Here is an 18988-nt window from a genome sequence, read left to right as displayed (position 1 = left end):
AATTGTAATTACAATTTAATACTTGTGTAGACATGAATGGTCATTCTCCCAGAACCAAATAAAGCACCAATCAGAATTATATAAAAGTAATTACAATCAAGAATTTGTTTTTATCTTTTTTGGAGATGAAAAGTATTAAGAAACAAAAGGTTAGACTCTCAAACCTCAAAGGGAAAGTAGGGGAGGGTGGGGGTAAGGGGCAGAGATCAATCAAAGGACTGTGTGCATGCATATGGGCCTGGCCAGTGGCCATGGACAAAGGGGGGTGGGGGCATATTTGGGGAGGGGTTTGGGATGGCAATAGGGGGATGAGGACAATTATGTGATACCATAATCAATAAAATTAAATAATAATAATAATAATTATTATTATAATAAAAAGAAAAGGAGAAAGAAAAAGAAAGAAAATATGAGGAGAGAGCATGACTCTCTACCTAGTAGGGACCCTATGGATTTGAAGGAATGATTAAGCTATATATTATAATAATCTTTTGAGCCTGGCCAGAGTATCTCAGTGGTTGAGCATGGACCTATGAACCAGAAGGTCACCCATGAACCAATAAATACATATATAAGTGGAACAACAAATTGATGTCTCTCTCTCTGTCTCAAATCAATAAATATGAAAATATTGAAATACTGAATATCTTAAATGAATATATATATGAATTAGTTATCTCAAATCTATTTTTTTAGGGCATGGACTCTTAATAACTTGTATCTACTGTAGGATTGAATGAGTTTTAAAAATACAAAGATTAAATAGTTCTGACAGAGTAATTGTTGGAGGTGATAAATATATAGAAATAAATGGATGAATAATTTTCTGAGCCTGAAAAAAAAAAAGAAAGAAAGAAAAAGAAACAAAAGGTTGTAAAGGTAATAAAATTTAATTTTGGTGTATCCTAATAAAATTGCTTAGTATGTTCTATCAATTCCAAATAAGTAAAATAATATAAGAACATATTTTCAATCTTTATAGAATGAAGAGAAAAACACATTAATGATTAAATAGTCTTGGATTTTCTTTACTTCTGAAACATAGTAACCTCCATTTTGGGTAAAAACTGCTGTTTAAAATTTTAACCCTGCTATTCTGGCTTTTATAAACATTTGCTTGCTTAAATAATAGGGGAAAATAAGTCTACTCCCATTCCAGAGAGGCCATAAACTATGGCTCAGACAGAGTTGTCAGTGCTGGCGCCAGGCCAGCCTTGAGATACAGTCTCACGGCCCTGTCCCAGCACCCAGGACCTCTTTCTCAGAAGGTCTGAAGTCTCATTCCAAATTTGGAAAACAAAAAACTAAAAAATATATAAATAGGAAAGACTTCCTCTATTTGGGGCCCAGAATTCCTCTGGGCCCGCTAGCACTAGTGAAATGAAGAAGACTCCAAATAAATTTGGCTTATCAATTAAGGCGTCTTCTGATGTACAGTATAACACTTCTCCCACAGATGAATTCACAAATATAAAAATCAATGTACATTTATATTATAAAGCACAAATCTCCACCACCACAGTCATACGTTTATGTGCAAAGTCGCTGTTGCATGGCTTTGCTATGGAAAACAGAGCACAAGCTCAATGGACAAAGTTGTCTTTGAGGAGCTGTGAGCGACTTATTTCAAATCTGAAGAACAATATTTTGTCGGTAACCTTCCCCAAAACCAAGCCAGGAGAGGATTTCCTTTCTTTTGTTCTCCAGGTGGTCTGCGTCATGCTTAGGGGCCTGAGGAAGCAAGAAGACACACTTCACAAAACAACACAAGTTTGCCATCTGTCCAAGGAAGACGCCTCCTCTGATAGGGGCGGCTTCCTTCCACCATGTTCTACCCACTTTGTATCTTCTAAGTCATCTTTACGACGCTAACCACTGGCTAACGCCCTCCTGTTGTTTCAGGTGCTGCTTGGTTTCCTGTGACAGTTCTGCATCTACGTAATGTCTTTCTTCAGATTTGATGCTCAGAATGACTCTGCATCCTGATTTGGACATGGCTTCACTCAGCCGACCCTTAACCTGAGTAGGTGCATCTAGTTCACACTGAATTCTATCTAGCTGAACACGCAGCTGCTCTTCATCAGCTCGGACGGCATACCCACTCCTGCGCTGAACCTCCTGTTTGATTAGGGCCTGTGGGTTCTGTGGGGAAGGCCCATGAGTTTCCTTGTGTATTGTGCAATGTTGGCCACAGCTGTAGTTTGATCTTCGGTAATTCACCAATATCTTCAGCCATAATATCGAATTCAGGCTGATGCTGCCTGGTCTTGACCCTTCAGCTCTTTGAGACCCACCCTTGGTTCAGGACCTAACTTTTCAGAATCAGGGTTATCCACCGTGGCCTGTTCCCAGAGAATAGGGTCATGGCAACAGGAGGATTCTGTAAAAGCTGTTGGATCTGAGACAGGATTCCAGGGCAGGAGGACTAGGGAAACTGAGACAGGAAAGTTAAAACAAGGCCACACAGGGTGGGCCATTTGCAGCCAGCTTGTAACTAAAAGCCATTTTCTTCCCCAGCCCAGGGCAGAGCAAATGGTTAAGAAAATTAGAGAATGCAGGAAAGAAGGCGGCGGGGGAGGGGTGGGAAAAGGGCAGCTTTCCTTCCTAAGCAGAGAAGCCCGCAGTCTCGGGCTTGAAAAGATAGCGTTGCCAGGTGCCTCTCGTGTGTTAAAAATAAAGGACCTTGACAATGAATTTGTCCCAAAATAGTCGGCAGAGGGGTTTTGAAGCCTGTAGTCCGGAGGGTATTCAATGCCTAGACCCCCACCCATCCTGCCCTTCAGGTTAGCTGAGAGAGTCCACTCATAAGCCAGATGCATAGGTTTGCTTGCTTTGCTTTTTTCAATAAAGATGCATGCTTTAATTGTTTAATAAATTGGCTTTTCACACTGCAGTCAAGGCCTCTTGTGTAAATTCATTTACATGAGAAGACAAGGATGTGACTGCCCGGCCCAGAGCACCCTCTGGGGTCTGTGAGAACAGGCCCCTGTGGAGGCAGGAAAACGTGGATCTGCGGGAGGAAGTTCTCCAGCCAGAGGGAGGGCCACACAACTTGCTGCAGTTCTGTCTCTATATCGGGTTGTTCGACGTGGGCCTCTAGCCTTGTAGCTGGACTCTTCTTGGAGTGCCATTCAGAGAACGCTCAATAGCATAGATGTCAATGTCTGCCTGATCAACTGGCAATGTGTTAACGCCCTCTGCCTTACTGTAAGGGCCTGAATTGTATATTTTAACCGGGTAACTTTATTTAAAAAAAAAAAGTTGTTATACAATTAAACAGTGGGGTGCCTCCTTAGTGTACATTCCCTCCACTGCTTACAAAAGTGCACGTGTTTCCTGTATTTTGGCAATTTGTCTGGATGCAACTAAAATCCCACCTTTAATCATTTCTAAGGGCAAGAAGAAAAAGATTGAACGTGTTTTGGGCGTTTTTATTCTTGAAACTGAAAAAGCCTGGGCCACACAACCAGTTATAAGGAAGTGGGTCGATTTAATGCTGCTGCTTGTTATGCGAGGGAGCCAAAGAGGTCTGCTAGTCTGGGATGCAGCCAGCACTCACCACCCTAAAGACATGAAGACATTTCTTCACGAAAGAAAAATAGATCAGATAATGATTCCCGCAGGAATGACCGCCTACCTGCACACTCTTGATATTGCAATAAACAAGCCATTCAAAGACAATTTGTGCATAGAAATTAATGATTACATTGAAAATAGAATGGAGAGAAATCAGCGTGGAAACTTTGTGAAACCTAAACTGCAAAAAGTTGTGACTTGGGTGAAGAATTCATGGGAGAAAATCACTGACAGTTGCATTGCAAATGCACTGCGAGCAGGCTACCTTGACAAGAAGTACTCATTTAAAGACAGTGCTATTGCTAAACATGAGAGATTTGGTCCACTGATTCTGAAAGAAATGGAGTCACAAGAAATTCACCAGGAAATTCAGGAATTGGATTGTTATGATGATGTTCCAGAAGATGATGACATGATTGTCATTGAATAAATGAGTAAATTCTTGATACTGTAGGATTCACAGTTTGTCTGGTTTGTGTTGACAACTACTGTACTACCGTATACAGGTAATAAATATCCTTTATTTTCATTAAAAAAAAAGTTGTTATTTAAAAAAAAGCACACACACACAAAATAAAAATACCCAGAAGACATCAGGAGGGCAGGAATCCACTGTGTGTGCTGCCATTATCTGCTTCTTCTACAACTGAGTCACTGCCTGCAAGGAGAGGTCCCCAGACCTCGGTGGAGAAGGTGTTACAGGTGACAGCCGGCATTGCTCCTCACAGCCAGGCACCAAGAGAGTCCACGTGTCACCACAGAGATGACAAGCAAACAATGGATACTCATACCATGGAACCAACGTATTCCCACAGGAAGAGGATGCGGTGCAGAGACGAAGCCTATGGACAGCTGGTGAAGCTGACAATGCAGACGCCGGAGGCATGAGAAACATTGTCTCTCTCCTCCATGTGGGTGGTGGCTACAGAGCTGTTCGTGCGGTTGTACAGATTGCTCTGAATAATTTCATTCTTTTTCAATTATGGAAATAAAATACCAAACCTTAAAGTCGTCAGAAACTGGGTCCTCCCGTAGGAATCCCCCTCAGGTCCCAGTAAAAACCCTCTTGTTAGGTGCCGCACAGCAGGAACGGGAAGGAAGGCTTTGCCTTCGGAGGTCGGGCAGGCTGCCACGCAGCAGGTAAGTGGAACGTGGGCTGTGAGGAGAGCGGACGTCATTTCGCACCAGGCTGGAGAGTGATGGGACTGACCAGATGACTAGAAGGACGAGTGTAGATTTCTCCGTAGAGATATCTGGGGGCTAAGGGAGGGGAGGGGCAATCGGAGTCAGGTGACGTAGGTTAGAGGAGTGGAGGAGGTTACCTGCAGAGGCCCGGAGATGCCGGCCCAGCGGAGAGAATCAGGAGAAAGCAGGGCCACCGGGAGCCAGGCTGTGTGAGCAGGATGGTCTTCAGGGAGAGAAGGATGGAGCGAAGACACGGGATGCCTGCTGGGACGGGCACAATCCAGCCCAGCCGCTGTCCGGCCTAAACACTGCGAACAGCCAGTGGGAGTGGTGTCAGGCATGTCTTTAAGAAATAAGATTGTAGCTGAAACCGGTTTGGCTCAGTGGTAGAGCGTCAGTCTGTAGACCAAAAGGTCCCAGGTTCGATTCCGGTCAAGGGCATGTATGTTGGTTGCGGGCACATCCCCGGTAGGGGGTGTGCAGGAGGCAGCTGGTCGATGTTTCTCTCTCATCGACGTTTCTGGCTCTCTATCTCTCTCCCTTCTTCTCTGTAAAAAAATCAATAAAATATATTAAAAATAATAATAAGAAGAAGATTGTAGAATCCTCTTCGATTCACACACACGGGCCCCTCTTTGACAGTCCTCGTCCCCTTTCCAGAAAAAACGAGGCTCTGTTGTCATCTCCTGGTGCTCACTGTGATAATCTTAAAGAATTCATTCACTGCTTTCATGACGGATCTTAATGTCTTTTTATTTTCCAACCACAGCTGGCATACACTGTTGTTAGTTTTAGGTGCACACGTGGTGACAGACGTGTATGATCCATGAGGCGGTCACCCTGGCACTCGATGACTTGACGAGTGACTCTGGGCCACATCTCCCTGCAAATCCGCGTGACCTTCCTCCGCGGCCGCGGTCCCGTCAGGGGCTGTGCTTTTGGTCACTTACCGGCATTTCAGCTTTCCAGATGCAATACTTACAACTCGTTCCACGTTTTAGATCGTCTGCTATGCTTTTCCGCGGGCTGTGTCTGAGCCCATCAGCCCACAGCTCTGGGAGGACTGTGAAGGCTCTTGCTGTGGAGGGAGCCCGGGGGCCGGACCCCCCAGCAGCCTCGCTCAGTGGGGCGGGATTTCTGCGTCAGCAGCATTTAGCTCTTACTATTTTTTTAGCGTTGTTTGTTTTTTGCCTACGTGACACTCAGTTGCCAATTTGTGTACTTTATCACCTTCCTTTCGTCCATTTTGCACTTTCATCAGCCATTACTGGTAAATTCTTCCATATGGCAGGAACATTTCCGAGGCCATGCTCTCACTTGGTTCTTCGGCTCTAAGGATGATGTAAGTTTAACTTCACGATCCAGCGTTGGTGATGGGAAAGCTGCAGTCAGTGCGCCCCCGTCTTTGTAGGACGCTGCGTGTTCCCCTCTCTTTGGGGGAGTCATGGCCCTGTCTCCATTCTGGGACGTTTTGACAGGAAATGTCCAGAGCTGCTTTTCAAGTGCGGGGTCTTTGGGGGTGAGAAAGGGTTAAAACCTTATCCTTTCTGCAGCTTAGAGACATTTTTTTTCTATTTCTAAAAAGTACATCATCCCAATCCCTGTATCTTCCTGGAACTTGTGTCCTATGGTGGGCCCTCTCCCTGGCTGTGCCTTCTGTGGACTCTCCCTATGCTTCCATAGCCTTCCTGTGGTCTGACTTTTCCGTTTCCACAGAAGCACTTCCTTGTTTTAGGAAAGGCGATACAGCACTGGATTTCAACAAGACTGCTACCTGAGGTTTGTTGCTGCTGGCCTTGTGTTCTTATTTATCTGAAGATCTCCGTTCTGTTTGTTTATTGTTCTCTCCACGCTGTTGGTCTCACCCAATGGCCGGATCTCGGCGGCCTCCTGGTTTATGGAGGAGTCAGTCCTCCTCTGGGGAGGCGATGGCTGGCTTCTCTGGTAACGCGCAGCCTGTTCCCCTCACCAGCAGACCCTGCGGACTGTCCCTCCACCCTCTGCTTCCCTTTTCTTGAACTTGTTTGGACTGAACTGTCTCTACAATCACTTGTATGTGAAGCTTCAGCTACACAGACAGATGCACAGGAAGGAGCAAGGAAAAGGTGTGGCCCGCTCATCTCAGCAAAGAGGCACAAAACCTAACAATGTTTGTCCTGGAATGCAGCATTCAAATGAGCTCAGCCCGGGCTCTCCTCGTCATTAAGGCCTGAGTTCCAGGAAAAGGAATTTGACTTCCTGAGTCACAGAAGTCTCCACCCGGGAGCAATTAGATTCTGGCGAGTGACATGAAAGAAGCATCTTAGCTAAACCAAGCTTTGCATCTATTAGATCTGGATTGAGCCCGTTTCCAAAAACAAATAAATAAAATGGAGAACAATGACTGAAAAAGCTCCACTCCTTCAAAGTAAAGCTGGGAAGTCTGACAGTGGCTATCCTCGCTGCCCATCCCCACAGCCCAAGGCAAGGGCTACCCTCAAGGGCACACGCTCATCCACTCCGCGTTTGCTTGCTTCTCTGCAAGACCCTCTTCTGAAATGCATTTGTCTTTATTATAACATTTAAACTTTATTAACTTTAGGCAAACTCCACCCTTACGGCTGGAACTTGAGAGTCTACGTGTGAAACTACGACTACCAGAAGGTAAGTGGGCCCCATAGGTAGAAATAAGGATATTACTAAGCACATCCGTCAGGTGCCCTGAAGGAAACCAAGAAACCGAGCCAGCAGCGCATACTTCTCTAGGCAAGAACAGCTACTTTTACATAATGTTAGAATCTCAATTTAACAAAATTCACTCCAGGTGCCTTCATTGCTGAACCTAAAAAACGAGATGTGTTTCTCAGAGGCAAACACATGCCCGATTGTAAGGAAGTTAGACCTTCACAGCTCGTCTTTCTCCAGAAGCAGAGTGCCCGGCCGGCCTGGCCCAGCAGTTTAGTCAGTCCAGGGTTCCCGGTCAGGGCACAGGCCCGGGCTGTGGCTCAATCCTCAGTGGTGGGACTGCGAGAGGCAGCCGATCTGTGATTCCCTCCCTTCATTGATGTTTCTATCTCTCCCTCTCCTTTCCTCTCTCTGAAATTAATAAAAATCCTTTTTACATTTAAAAATGAAAGCAGCAGCATCCTCTTTTCAGGAACCTGGTCTCCCGTGCGATGGAGAAACCCAGCGAGGCCACGTGAGAGCAGGTGCTGGGCAGGCGCCACCCCGCGCCGGACGGGCAGCCCCCGCGCCAGGCTACAAGAAAGGGCCTCAGGGGCTCAGTGCCAGACTCTAACGTCTGCGCGAATGCAATTCATGGAGAGAAATCGAGCATTTCTTAGGATGCAAGGGGCAGAATAAACGATTCTCTCAGTTTCATTAGCAAAAGGCAAATAAGCCCACAGCTTATGCATAGCAATAAGGTTCCCTGATGCTTGTCTGAAGCGACTCCATTTGGAGAACCATGATGGGCAGGAACCCCAAAGAGCCAGAAAAAAATGCCCTGAAAAACACGTTCAGACTGCCCGGCGCCTGACCGCACGGGGCCCTCTCTGCTTCTGCCCGTTGCCTGCACAAGGGTGAGGGAAATTAAAGGGAAATCATTGCAATGATAAGCAAGGCTACCAGCTAGGTCACAGCACACGTCACCCAGTTTGACCCACGTGTCCAGTGCAGCACAGAGCCCTGCAGGGAAGTAAACACGGGAGGAGGAGGGCGACTGTCACGCAGATGCTGTGCCCAGGAGAATGTGCGAGGTGCCATGCACCACTGCTTCATGCTGCTGCGGACCGCACATCCAACCACGCACTGTGCGCCTGCGCCTGCTGAGTGGACGGCTTCAAGTTTTAGCCAAATGAAAGGCGGCTACTTGGCTAAGGAATACAGACTGGCAAGTGGTGAGAAAGATTCCTTCCAACAATCACCAACTATTTTGTCACTCAACTCTTGGAATCCAAGAACCCATTGCCCAAGCCAAGGTCATGAAGAGTTATCCCTCTGTTTTCTTCTATGAATGAGAAGAAAACACGCTGTCTCCATGTTTGCATATGGCGTAGCAAGGGCCCAGGTGATCCCTTGACGTGGAAATCCAGTTGCCCTGCTTGTTCCCTGAATAGTCCTGACTCTTGTCCGGATCAATTAAGTATAAACGGGCGTGTTGGCTTCTGTGCTCAGTTCCACTCCATTGGTCCCTGTGTCCATCCTGGGCCGTATCTCACCGTGTACTTCCTCCCTCCATAAATCACACAGTAAATCTGTGTGACTGTAACTAACAATAAATGTGAGCACAGTTAGCATCACACTATACAGAATAAGCAACAAGCTGTAATCTGATCTGACAAACTAAATAAATAACTAAACTAGACTTAATCAAAATTAAACACTTTATGCAACGAAGGACATTATCAAGAAAGCTAATTGAGAACCTCCACAATGGGAGAAAATAGATATACATGATAGGGATCTAGTACCTAAGATATATAGAAAACTCTCAGAACTGAATAACAAAAAGAAAAACAAATAAAAAATGAACAAAGAGCTTGAATAGACATTTCTTCAAAAAAGATACACACATGGCCGACACGCCCATTATTAGTCAGTCATCAGGAAACGCTGGTCAATGCCACAGCTCTGCCACCTCACACCCAGTAGGATGGCTACCATTTAAAAACATAAAAACAAACACGAGTGGGAAGAACAATGTCATGGAAGACGTGGAGAAATGCTGGTAGAAATCTCAAACGGTGCAGCCTCTCTGAAAACAGTGAAACAGAATTACCAACATCTACTTCCAGGTGTACTTCCAAAGTGACTTAAACAGTGTGTCAGTGACATGTTCCTATATGATAAAAGGCTACTGTGCAAACTGTTCCCTCAACCAGGAGTCTGACCAGGGGGCAGGGTCAGCCCACCAACTGCCCTCGACTCCTCTCCCTGCCAGCCCAGCCTGCACCAATCTGTGTGCAGGGCCTCTTGTACTGGCATAACTGAAGGGATATTTGCACATTCATGTTCAGAACAGCACTGCTCGCAATAATTAAGAGGTGGGAGCAAGCCAAGTGCCCACCAATTTGGATAAACAAAATGTGGTCTACACGCAATGGAACACTGATCAGCCTTCAAAGGGAAGACAGCTCTGACCAACGCTACGATGCAGACAGCACGTGCACTGAAGTGCACCAGTCACCAAGGACAGATAGGTCTGGGCCACTGCGGTGCGGTCCCGAGAGCAGTAAAAAATAGAGAAGGAGCGCAGAGTGCTGGGTGCCAGGGCTGGGAGGGCGCTATTGCTTCACGGGGACAGCAGTTCGGTTTTGCCTGGTGAAGGTTCTGGAGGTGGAGGGCGGTGACGGCTGCACAAGGTGCTTAAAGCTCGGAACCTGTACACTTTGCAATGAATAAGATATAAATGCTTAGTTCTGTATATTTTGTAAAAATATGTGATTGCAACTAGCAATAAATGTGAGCACAGTTAGCATCACATTATACAGAACAAGCAATGAGCTGTAATCTGATCTGACAAAACCGAAACTATCTAATTTCCTGAAAAGACTAATTGAAATTTGCACCTACATTCACGGTGATGTGAAGCTTAGATTAGCCAGGCATGTACACTCACCGCAGCCCGCGCTGCGCCTGCAGCCGCCGCACGTGGCGAAGCAGAGCAGGGCCTGCGCCGGGCTCAGGCACCGCGTCCGGAGAGCAATGTCTCCGATGCGCCCGCCGGGCGAGGGGGAGAGCGCCGCGGTGCATCCACGCAGCTTTCAAAGGAGGAAAATGAAAAGGAAGGAGATTTTGCTCCGTGCAGCAGCATGGAGGGACCTGGAGAACAAACACATGCTAAGCAAAATTAGCAGCCAGAGAAAGATAAATGTCACATGATTTCACTTTTATGTGGAATGTGATGAATTGAACTGCCAAGCAAATCAGAGGCAGACTCATAGGCAGAGACCATGCAGACAGCATGGTGGGTACGGGGGTGTTGGGGGGACGGGGGGAGATTGAGCACAGAAGAAAGGAGAGAACTCACTGCATGGACAGCAGGAGGCAGAGGGGGCACAGAGGGGTAAATGGTGATGGAAAATAAAAAGTAAAAAGAATGTTAAATATCTCTCTCACAATTTTGATATTGATTACAAGGAGAAATAATAATATGCAATACATTGGGTAATGTCAAACATTTAAATTAACTTTGAGGGTGTCTTTTCACTTTTAAATGCTATTTCTAGAATAGGGGTGTCGAACTCAATCAGAGAAGGGGCCAAAATCTAAAATCCAGCCTAAATCGCGGGCCGAATGGTTTACTGAACAGTCATAAACTGTCATTGTGATGGAAACGCAGTGGAGTGCAGTGATGACAGCGCGGTGCGGGCCACATTGCAAGGCCTGGCGGGATGGATTTGGCCCGCGGGCCTTGTGTTTGACACATGTGTTCTAGAAAATGAAAATGACACGTGACTAATATTGTGTATTTACTGGTCTGCACTGATTTATAACATAAAAACAAACCTCCAGCTGACACCGGTTTGGCTCAATGGATAGAGCATCGGCCTGTGGTCTGGAGGGTCCCGGGTTCGATTCTAGTCAAGGGCATGTACCTTGGTTGTGGGCACATCCCCAGTAGGAGGTGTGCAAAAGACAGCTGATCAATGATTCTCTCACATCGATGTTTCTGGCTCTCTATCCCTCACCCTTCCTCTCTTTAAAAAATCAATTAAATATATATTTTTTTAAAAAAATGAAAAACCTCCAGGCTTTTTTAGCAAAATTTAACAGCATATCATATTTAATCTAATATATTACAAAACTTAATTAAACTTGATTTTTTTAAATGCTTAAATCCTCTTCTTATTGACAATGCAAGGCAAGAAGCCACAAACCACCGAAAAAGACTTATTTTCCTGCTGTGGTAAAATATAGAAAGTAAAACAGCGAATGGCAGGGTGATGACTGAAATGCATACCTTCCTCTGAATGGATATGGAAATCAGTAGAAAACAGTGCTGAGGGTTCGAGCAAAGCTGTATGACAGGTCTCACGGGCAGAGGTCGGCTAACAGTTGAGCAAAAGTGCGAGTGAGTCAAACCACTGTCATTTGCTGGCGTGACTCCCTCCGTAACAACAGGCTCTGGCGCCGCTGGCCGTGGGTGCGTGGGCGCTGGCACTTCCTCCCTCCGCCTCCGGGGATCCGTGCCCGAGGGAAGGACTCATGCGCCCGCCCGTCAGGGCACTGACCCACCCAGATGAGCACGGCGAGCTCGCTGACCTGCTTCCTCTGCTGCCCAGCTCGCCGCTGCGAGACCGAGGAGACCGCGGCAGGGAAGATACGTGTGCTCTGAAAGGCCCAGGGAACAGTTCTGGAAAATCTGCGTACGAAAACCACTCACAGCAGCAGGGCAGGCCAAGGGAAACAAATGGCAGAAGGACGTGTGGCACACGCCAGGCAGAGGAGGAGCTGAGCATCACTGACCGCCTTGCGGCAGCCACACCGGCAGCAGAGTGCGGGCCGCTGGGCACCGGCCTGGGCGGTCCACCTGCTTCTGTTCGGAGGAAAGCCCAGGACAGGCAGGCTCGTTACGGCCTGGATAGGAGCAACACAAACAATTCTACCCATTGCTGGCTCACTCGTTACCTGTGACAAGGAAAATATGTGCTCAGAACTAAAGGGCACGAGGGGTGTGTGTGGGTGTTTTTTATAAAAAAGCAACTGTTCTGAATGCATTTCCGGAGTCTGTGTGGCAGGTGGCTTTAGTAGTTTGCCATCTAGCAGGAATTTTTCAAAAACAAGCACCTTTCCTCCGGCCCTGGATGTAAAGGCGGCGTTTAAATGTGAGCGGGGACATGGTCTGCTCTGGAAAGACAGCTGCTTACGGAGAAAGCATTTTGAAAAAAATATGCATAAAAATTCTTCCACCATGACTTTTCCAGAAGCAAAGCAAAGGCTTTCCTATCTGATCTGCACAACTAAGCTTGAGAGTCGATTCTTTTTCATTGTAAAGGTCTCCCACTAAAGGGTCTCACCGGATGGGTACGTTGGCAAACACATCTATGCCATTTCCTTCAGTTCCCTTCCCAGTGACCGGGCCTCAGGCGGCAGGAGGCCAGGGCCTCGCCAGAGAGAGGCCATTCCGGCAGAGCTGGAGCGACGTGTGAAGCTGGTGCGGGTTACGGGGGGACGGAGGGTGGTAAGGGTGGTGGGGGGAGAAGACCCAGGGGCAAGCACTCCTGTGGTTGCTCTAGGAACACGGAGGCTCCGAGTGCAGCAGGAAGAGCGATGAGGCAGAGGTGCCATGGCAGGGGCAGCGGGGGCGTGGGGAGGCGCTCTCACTGAGGAGGAGGAGGGCCACGGTTCTGAGGGGAGGAGGGCGGGCTGACACTTGCTGCGCTGGGGCCTCCCGAGGACTCAGAGGGACAGGAGTGGGGGCAGTGGACCCCTCAGGAGGGCCGGCGGTGGGGTGTCGGCAGGAAAGGTGGGGATGCCACTGCCCCCGGTTCGCTCAGGCAGACAGCCAAACACCTCGTCCTTGGTTCGCTCCCCTCCCTGCCAAACTCGCCACCAGTGATGTCACCTGGTTCCATGGCTTTGGTATCAACCATATGCCCATGGCCATCTGCCAGGCGTGCCCACGGCCAGGCCTCTGGCCCGAAGTGCGGGCGCTCAGGGCCGTCCTCTCCTGGTGCTGCCACTCATGTGCCATGGAGACACCCCAAGGCAACGCGAGCAATGCTGAGCTCCCCTCCTCTCTCAGCCCGGCAGCCTCCACCCAGGCCACCTGCACCGCGGAGTCCTCTCGAGTCCCTCTTGTTTTCTCTCCCTCACATCCAACCCACCAGCCACGTGGGCAAGCGATATCTTCAAAACGCGTCCAGACCGAACCCCTAACCCCTAACCGTAACCGCCTCCCTGGTTCCCGGGCTCCTGGACGCCCGCGCCTCTTCCCCGACTTTTTATTTTCCATCACCATTTACCCATCTGTGCCCCCTCTTCCTCCCCAGACATAAGATGGGGTCCCAGAGGCTGGCTCAGAGGATGCTGTTAGGGGAAATCACTGTTCGAGGTGATTTAGAGGTTGGGTACCAGGTGAACTAGAAAAGGCTGATGCTGGTGGCCAGCATCCCATCCAGAATCAATGTGAAACTATGAGATAGCAGCCCCAAGCCAGGCTGTGAAGGGGAAGGAGAAACCCAGACAGTGAGCAAGAGGAACCACCGGTTCTGGTCAGATAGCATGGCAGGCGCCTAGGAACACTGACCACCACGCAAGTGTCCAGAGGTCCTGTACAAGCCTGACCTCGAAACCCCTCTGATTTAGGGGTTAGCAGCCCCATTTTACAGATAAAGGAACTGAGACTCTAGCTCAGGCCTGGGAACATCCCGCCCTCAGGCCACATAATGTGAAATCATTTGGTCTGGTCCTATATTAGGGGAGACTTAATTAAATGTGTGACTAAACATAGCAGGCTAATTTTTAAGTTGATACTTATGTAGACCAGTGAATCTACACTGCTAAAAGAGAAAGATGCGAATTAAGAGAAAGATGCAAATTGGCCATACCTTTGCGACACCCACCAGCCAATCAGGAATGAGTATGCAAATTAACCCAACAAAGCTGGCAGGTTATATTGCATACAAAGGCACTGAGGGGCCAGAGGAGGGACGCTTGCGTCATTGCCATGGTGATGATGCAGAGGTTCCACACTGCCCCAGCTGCTCCGGGCCTCTGGGCATCATGGTAAGGCAAATAGGCAGCTCCAGGCTGGAGCCAAGGCAGAAAGGAAGCTCCAGACAAAGCGAAGGTGGTGCTGGCAGCCAGGGGAAGGAAGGCCCATTCTTGCATGAATCTTCGTGCATCGAGCCTTTAGTGATGTTATAAATATCCGAACGGCCCTGGGCAGAAAAAGGGTTCCCCACCCCCGGTCTAGATGGTTAAGTAGCAGCACATTGCTCAGCTCTTAAGGGGCCGCACCTGCACTTCTACTGAAGGTTAGCAGATCCTGGGCAAGCTCAGCCGATCCCAGTTCCTAACAGCTGAACAAGGAGCTCCGGCCTCCACAATGCTGAGAAGTTTTCTTTACACCAACATGTCCTATTACCAAGCAACTTTCAGAGTGTCTACAATTTACCTTTAAAATGTAATAGTGATATTAGGCAGCTGATAATGGGTGACTGTGTATGTTTTCTGATTCATCAAAAAGCCATAGGTGCCTTTAAAAAAGCTGAACTCTGAGCCATCGTAACACACACCTGGAAACATGGGATAAACTAATGCCCTGGCTATTTAAACAGTGTTTCCACCTAACCCTGATGCCAGGCTGAGCAGCCAGGGCCCCGGCTGCAGTGCCAGAGGCAGAGTCGAGGTGGCTCTGTGATCTTCGCGTGTCCCAGAAGGCATGAAAATGGTTAGGATTCACATACCTTTCACTGTTCAGTGAAAATAAAGACTCAAAGTTCCTCACGTACAATTTCTCACTAGTGATGTTCTGAACGAGCACAGATCCTACAATTTAGGTGTTAGAGGCAGCGGCTGTCTCTGGGCCGTAGGGCAAGATCCCGGGCCCCAAACAGGGTCCGTGTTTCTATAATGGAAGTGGGAAGACTTCATGGAATTTGGAATTGACCTAAAGGATAATCTTTTGAGAAAAAGTCTCAGAATGTTCATGTAAGAATGAAAACAGTACAAAACAATTACCAATGCAAAAATCCACATTTCATATACCTTTCCGATGCATTGACTTGACTGAGCTCACTTTTCACATAAACTCACAGCAGCGACTAATGTGATTTGTTTCAATTGCCAGTAATAGTCAAGAGCACAAATCAGATGGAAAGGAAGGTGGGTAAGGAGACATTGAGCATGTAAGCCACAGGTGAGTGGAAGCAGGTGCTAACAAAACCGTGCCAGGTCAACGAGAGAGAGAGAGAGAGAGAGAGAGAGAGAGAGAGAGAGAGAGAGAGAGAAGCACTGCCTCCCAGTGTTCCCTGCAGACCTGTCCACGTTGCCAGCGGAAGCGCACCCCGTGCTTTGTAACTCTGCTACGACTGCATCCCTTACCAACCGGTTTCTCACCGAATGCTTTTTTGCTCAGTGAACAGCCTTAAACAAAACATCTCATCTTGGTTTTTCAGACTATGTGTAGAATATACTCTTATAAGTGGAACTGCTGGGTCAAAGGGTGTGTGCATTTTAACGATGGTAAAGATTGCCAACTGTCCCAGAAAATCGGCACCATTGTGCGCTCAATGTGTCTGAGTGCTGGCTTCTTATACCTTTCCTAGTCCAGTGTCTTAGCAAATGCTTTACTCCTCTCCAGTGGGAAAAGAAATCCGTTTCCCATTATTGATCTAATTGCAGCTGTTTAGTTTGTAGGACACGGAGCATCTTTCCATGGGAAAGCGTTGTGTTTGTGTGCTGAGGCCTGGTGCTCTTGCTCTCAGCTCCTCTCAGCTTGCGCAGATGGCCTTGCCCAGGGCGGAGGCGGCAGTATGTGACTCCCTCTCTGTGGCTGGAGCCCGCACCCCGGGATTAACACGCTCATCGTGTGATTCAGACACTCACAGAAGCTGAGCCCCACCGTGTTCAGGAAAGTAGCCTCATCAAAAAGATGTGGCTAATATTCCTTCCCAGCTGTCATTTGTCTCATGATGATGCTGTTTATTTTTTCTGGACAGAAATTTAAAATTTCTATGCAGTCAAATTTAACAAACTTCTCCCATTTAGTATCCCAGTTTGGGATCATCTTTAGAAAATTGTTTTCTCCTCTGAGATTATTAAAAATTCTCCTGTTTCCATTTTCATTCTTTATGTTTAATTATTTGCTAGCCTAATCTGATTTATTTCTGCATGTTGAAATTGTTGGTATATTTGTACAAATTTAAACATTGAAAAGATGGAAGAACTAAACAGGAGATGCAGTGTCATCTGCAAACCCACCTGAGAGAATAAAAAATATACTGACACCGGTTGTTGTGATTCCTGGGAAATTTAGGTGCTTTTCCAAATCTAGGTCGCCAGTCGTTTCTAGCATTCAGCCGCCCCTCCTTTGCTGGCGGACCTCACTAAGACAGCGATGTCCGTTAGCATTCTGAGGTCCCTCATTCTTGTGGTCAAGAACCCAATGAAGACCAAAGGGGCTGGAAAGAGGAGCGCTCGTTCTGTCAGCCAGGCACCCTGCCAGGCCAGGAGCAGTGGCCAGAGGGGCGGCCGGGATGGACTGAGAAGAGGAGGCTAGGTGCACACAAAAGGAACATGCCGCCACCTGGCTGCCGGGTCCACGGAGGACTGAGAGCGCCTGGCTGTGGTCCAGTCCCCAGACCGGGACACGCTCCTTTCCCCCTTCTTAGTCCCATTTGAGGATAAACTCCAAACTCGGAAGTCACAGGTAGATACATTAAACACCGCCAAAAATAAACTTACACAAGATCTCACATTGCTCTAAAGTGTGACCGTGGCCCTTGTATTTCCTGTTGTCAGTAAACAGACTGAAAGATGCCATCGAAGGAGAGCTGCCCTCCGAGGACTCCTCACCCAGCTGTGGGGAGGGTGGGCCCCGCTTCAGAGGTGAAGGGAGGAGAAAGTGAGAGGGGACTGGTGTGCATGTGCCATGTGTGCCCGTGAGCACTAAGGCCTGCTACAAAGTATCTTCTCTTTCTCAGAAAAACAATCACTTTCCAAACATGAATCAGCTTCAGAAAACACTGCACAAACTAAGTGCCGGTCCCTCCACCTCCGGCAGCACGGAGGAGGCGCCCGGCTGAGACAGCACCGCCACGAGGCGGGCGTCCCTCCGTGTTTCAGGAGTAGTATTCCCGGTCGGTCATACCGCATTCGCATGTCACCAGCTTCATCTAATGGTGGACACACACAGACACAAACATCAAAAGTGTGGAAACACGCCTCACAGCGAAGGATACGACCCTAAGCTCCGAAGGCTGTGGCTGCTCCCAGGGGCTGCGGCTGAGGGCCCAGGAGAGGGATGGACACAGCCACACCGGCTGGCCCCTATGAGACCGGGTCTCCCTGCTGACACTGAGATCAGGGACTGGCCCGAAGCAAACTAGTCCCTCAGCACGAGGGCCCTGCACACAGAGGCCTGCCCCTGCTTCCGCACAGCAGACCACAGCTGCCCGCAACGCCCCGTCCACCAGTCTGTCCACTGGTTACAGTCTGTACAACCAGGGATGAACCTGACCAACCGTCTTGTTTACTGATAAAGAAGTAAATAAAAAGTTCAAGATCATACTATTAGAGCAATTTGAGATTGTATGTAAATTTACTTTTGATGGTGTTCAATTGGTTTAATGTAATGACCCTTAATATTTCAGCTTTTAAATTGTTTTGTCAAAAGGTTAAAAATCTATAGCTGTGCTGGCCAATACACTGGCCACTAGTCATGTGGGTTACTGAACTCTTGAAATGTGGCTAATCAAAATTGAGATATTCTGTAAGACTTAGCATGAAAAATGTATATATCTTATTAGTACTTGGTATCTTCCTATATAATAAAGAGGTAATATGCAAATTGACCATCACTCCAACACACAAGATAGCCACCCCCATGTGGACACAAGATGGCCAACACAAGGTGGCTGGCAGGGGAGGGCAGTTGTGGACAATCAGGCCACCAGGGGAGGGCAGTTGGGGGGACCAGGCCTACAAGGGGGGCAGTTTGGAGGGCCTAGGCCTGCAGGGGAGGACAGTTAGAGGCAATAAGGCTGGCAGGGGAGCAGTTGTCAATCAGGCTGGCAGGGGAGTGGTTAGGGGATGATCAGACTGGCAGGTGGAAGTGGTTAGGGGCAAGCAGGCAGGCAGGCGAGCAGTTGAGAGCCAGCAGTCCTGGGTTGTGAGGGGGATATCTGAATGCCGGTTTAGACCCAATCAGTCGAACATCCTCTGAGGGGTCTCAGATTGAAAAGGGTGCAGACTGGTCTGAGAGACAACTCCTCTCCCCCGTGAATGCACGAATTTTGTGATTATATCTTTACACAGTCATTTTTTATATATTGGGTTAAAGAAAACATATAAAAATTAATTTTACTTGTCTAATGTGACTACTGGGACATTTAAATTACGTGTGTTGTTCACACATTCTATTTCTCTTGGAGATACTAACTTATGGGAAAAGACTTAACTGCACTGAGCAAGAGCAGCAAGGAATCTTTCTTTCCTGAACTGGCCAGTGGCAAGAGCAGAGGAGGAGGGAATGGGAGGCATTTGCTCTGAGCCTTTACCTCATCAACAAAGGAGACAC

General features: G+C 47.8%; 1 protein-coding gene across 2 annotated transcripts in view; it reads right to left on the bottom strand.

The window, feature by feature from the left end:
* DIRAS2 (DIRAS family GTPase 2) overlaps window positions 1-18988 on the bottom strand; it is a 29741-nt gene that overhangs the window by 7548 nt on the left and 3205 nt on the right. Inside the window, exon 1 of one of the 2 annotated variants that reach the window (XM_045575031.1) lies at window positions 4899-5039. The exons of the other annotated variant lie outside the window; for it this stretch is intronic. The gene's annotated coding sequence lies outside the window, so the exon portion shown is untranslated. Of the gene's footprint in view, window positions 1-4898; window positions 5040-18988 lie in introns of those variants that run through there. 2 annotated transcript variants of the gene reach the window in all.

Source organism: Pipistrellus kuhlii, unplaced genomic scaffold, assembly GCF_014108245.1.
Source record: "Pipistrellus kuhlii isolate mPipKuh1 unplaced genomic scaffold, mPipKuh1.p scaffold_m20_p_61, whole genome shotgun sequence".
NCBI lineage: Eukaryota > Metazoa > Chordata > Mammalia > Chiroptera > Vespertilionidae > Pipistrellus > Pipistrellus kuhlii.
This window is presented reverse-complemented; position numbering and strand designations above follow the sequence as displayed.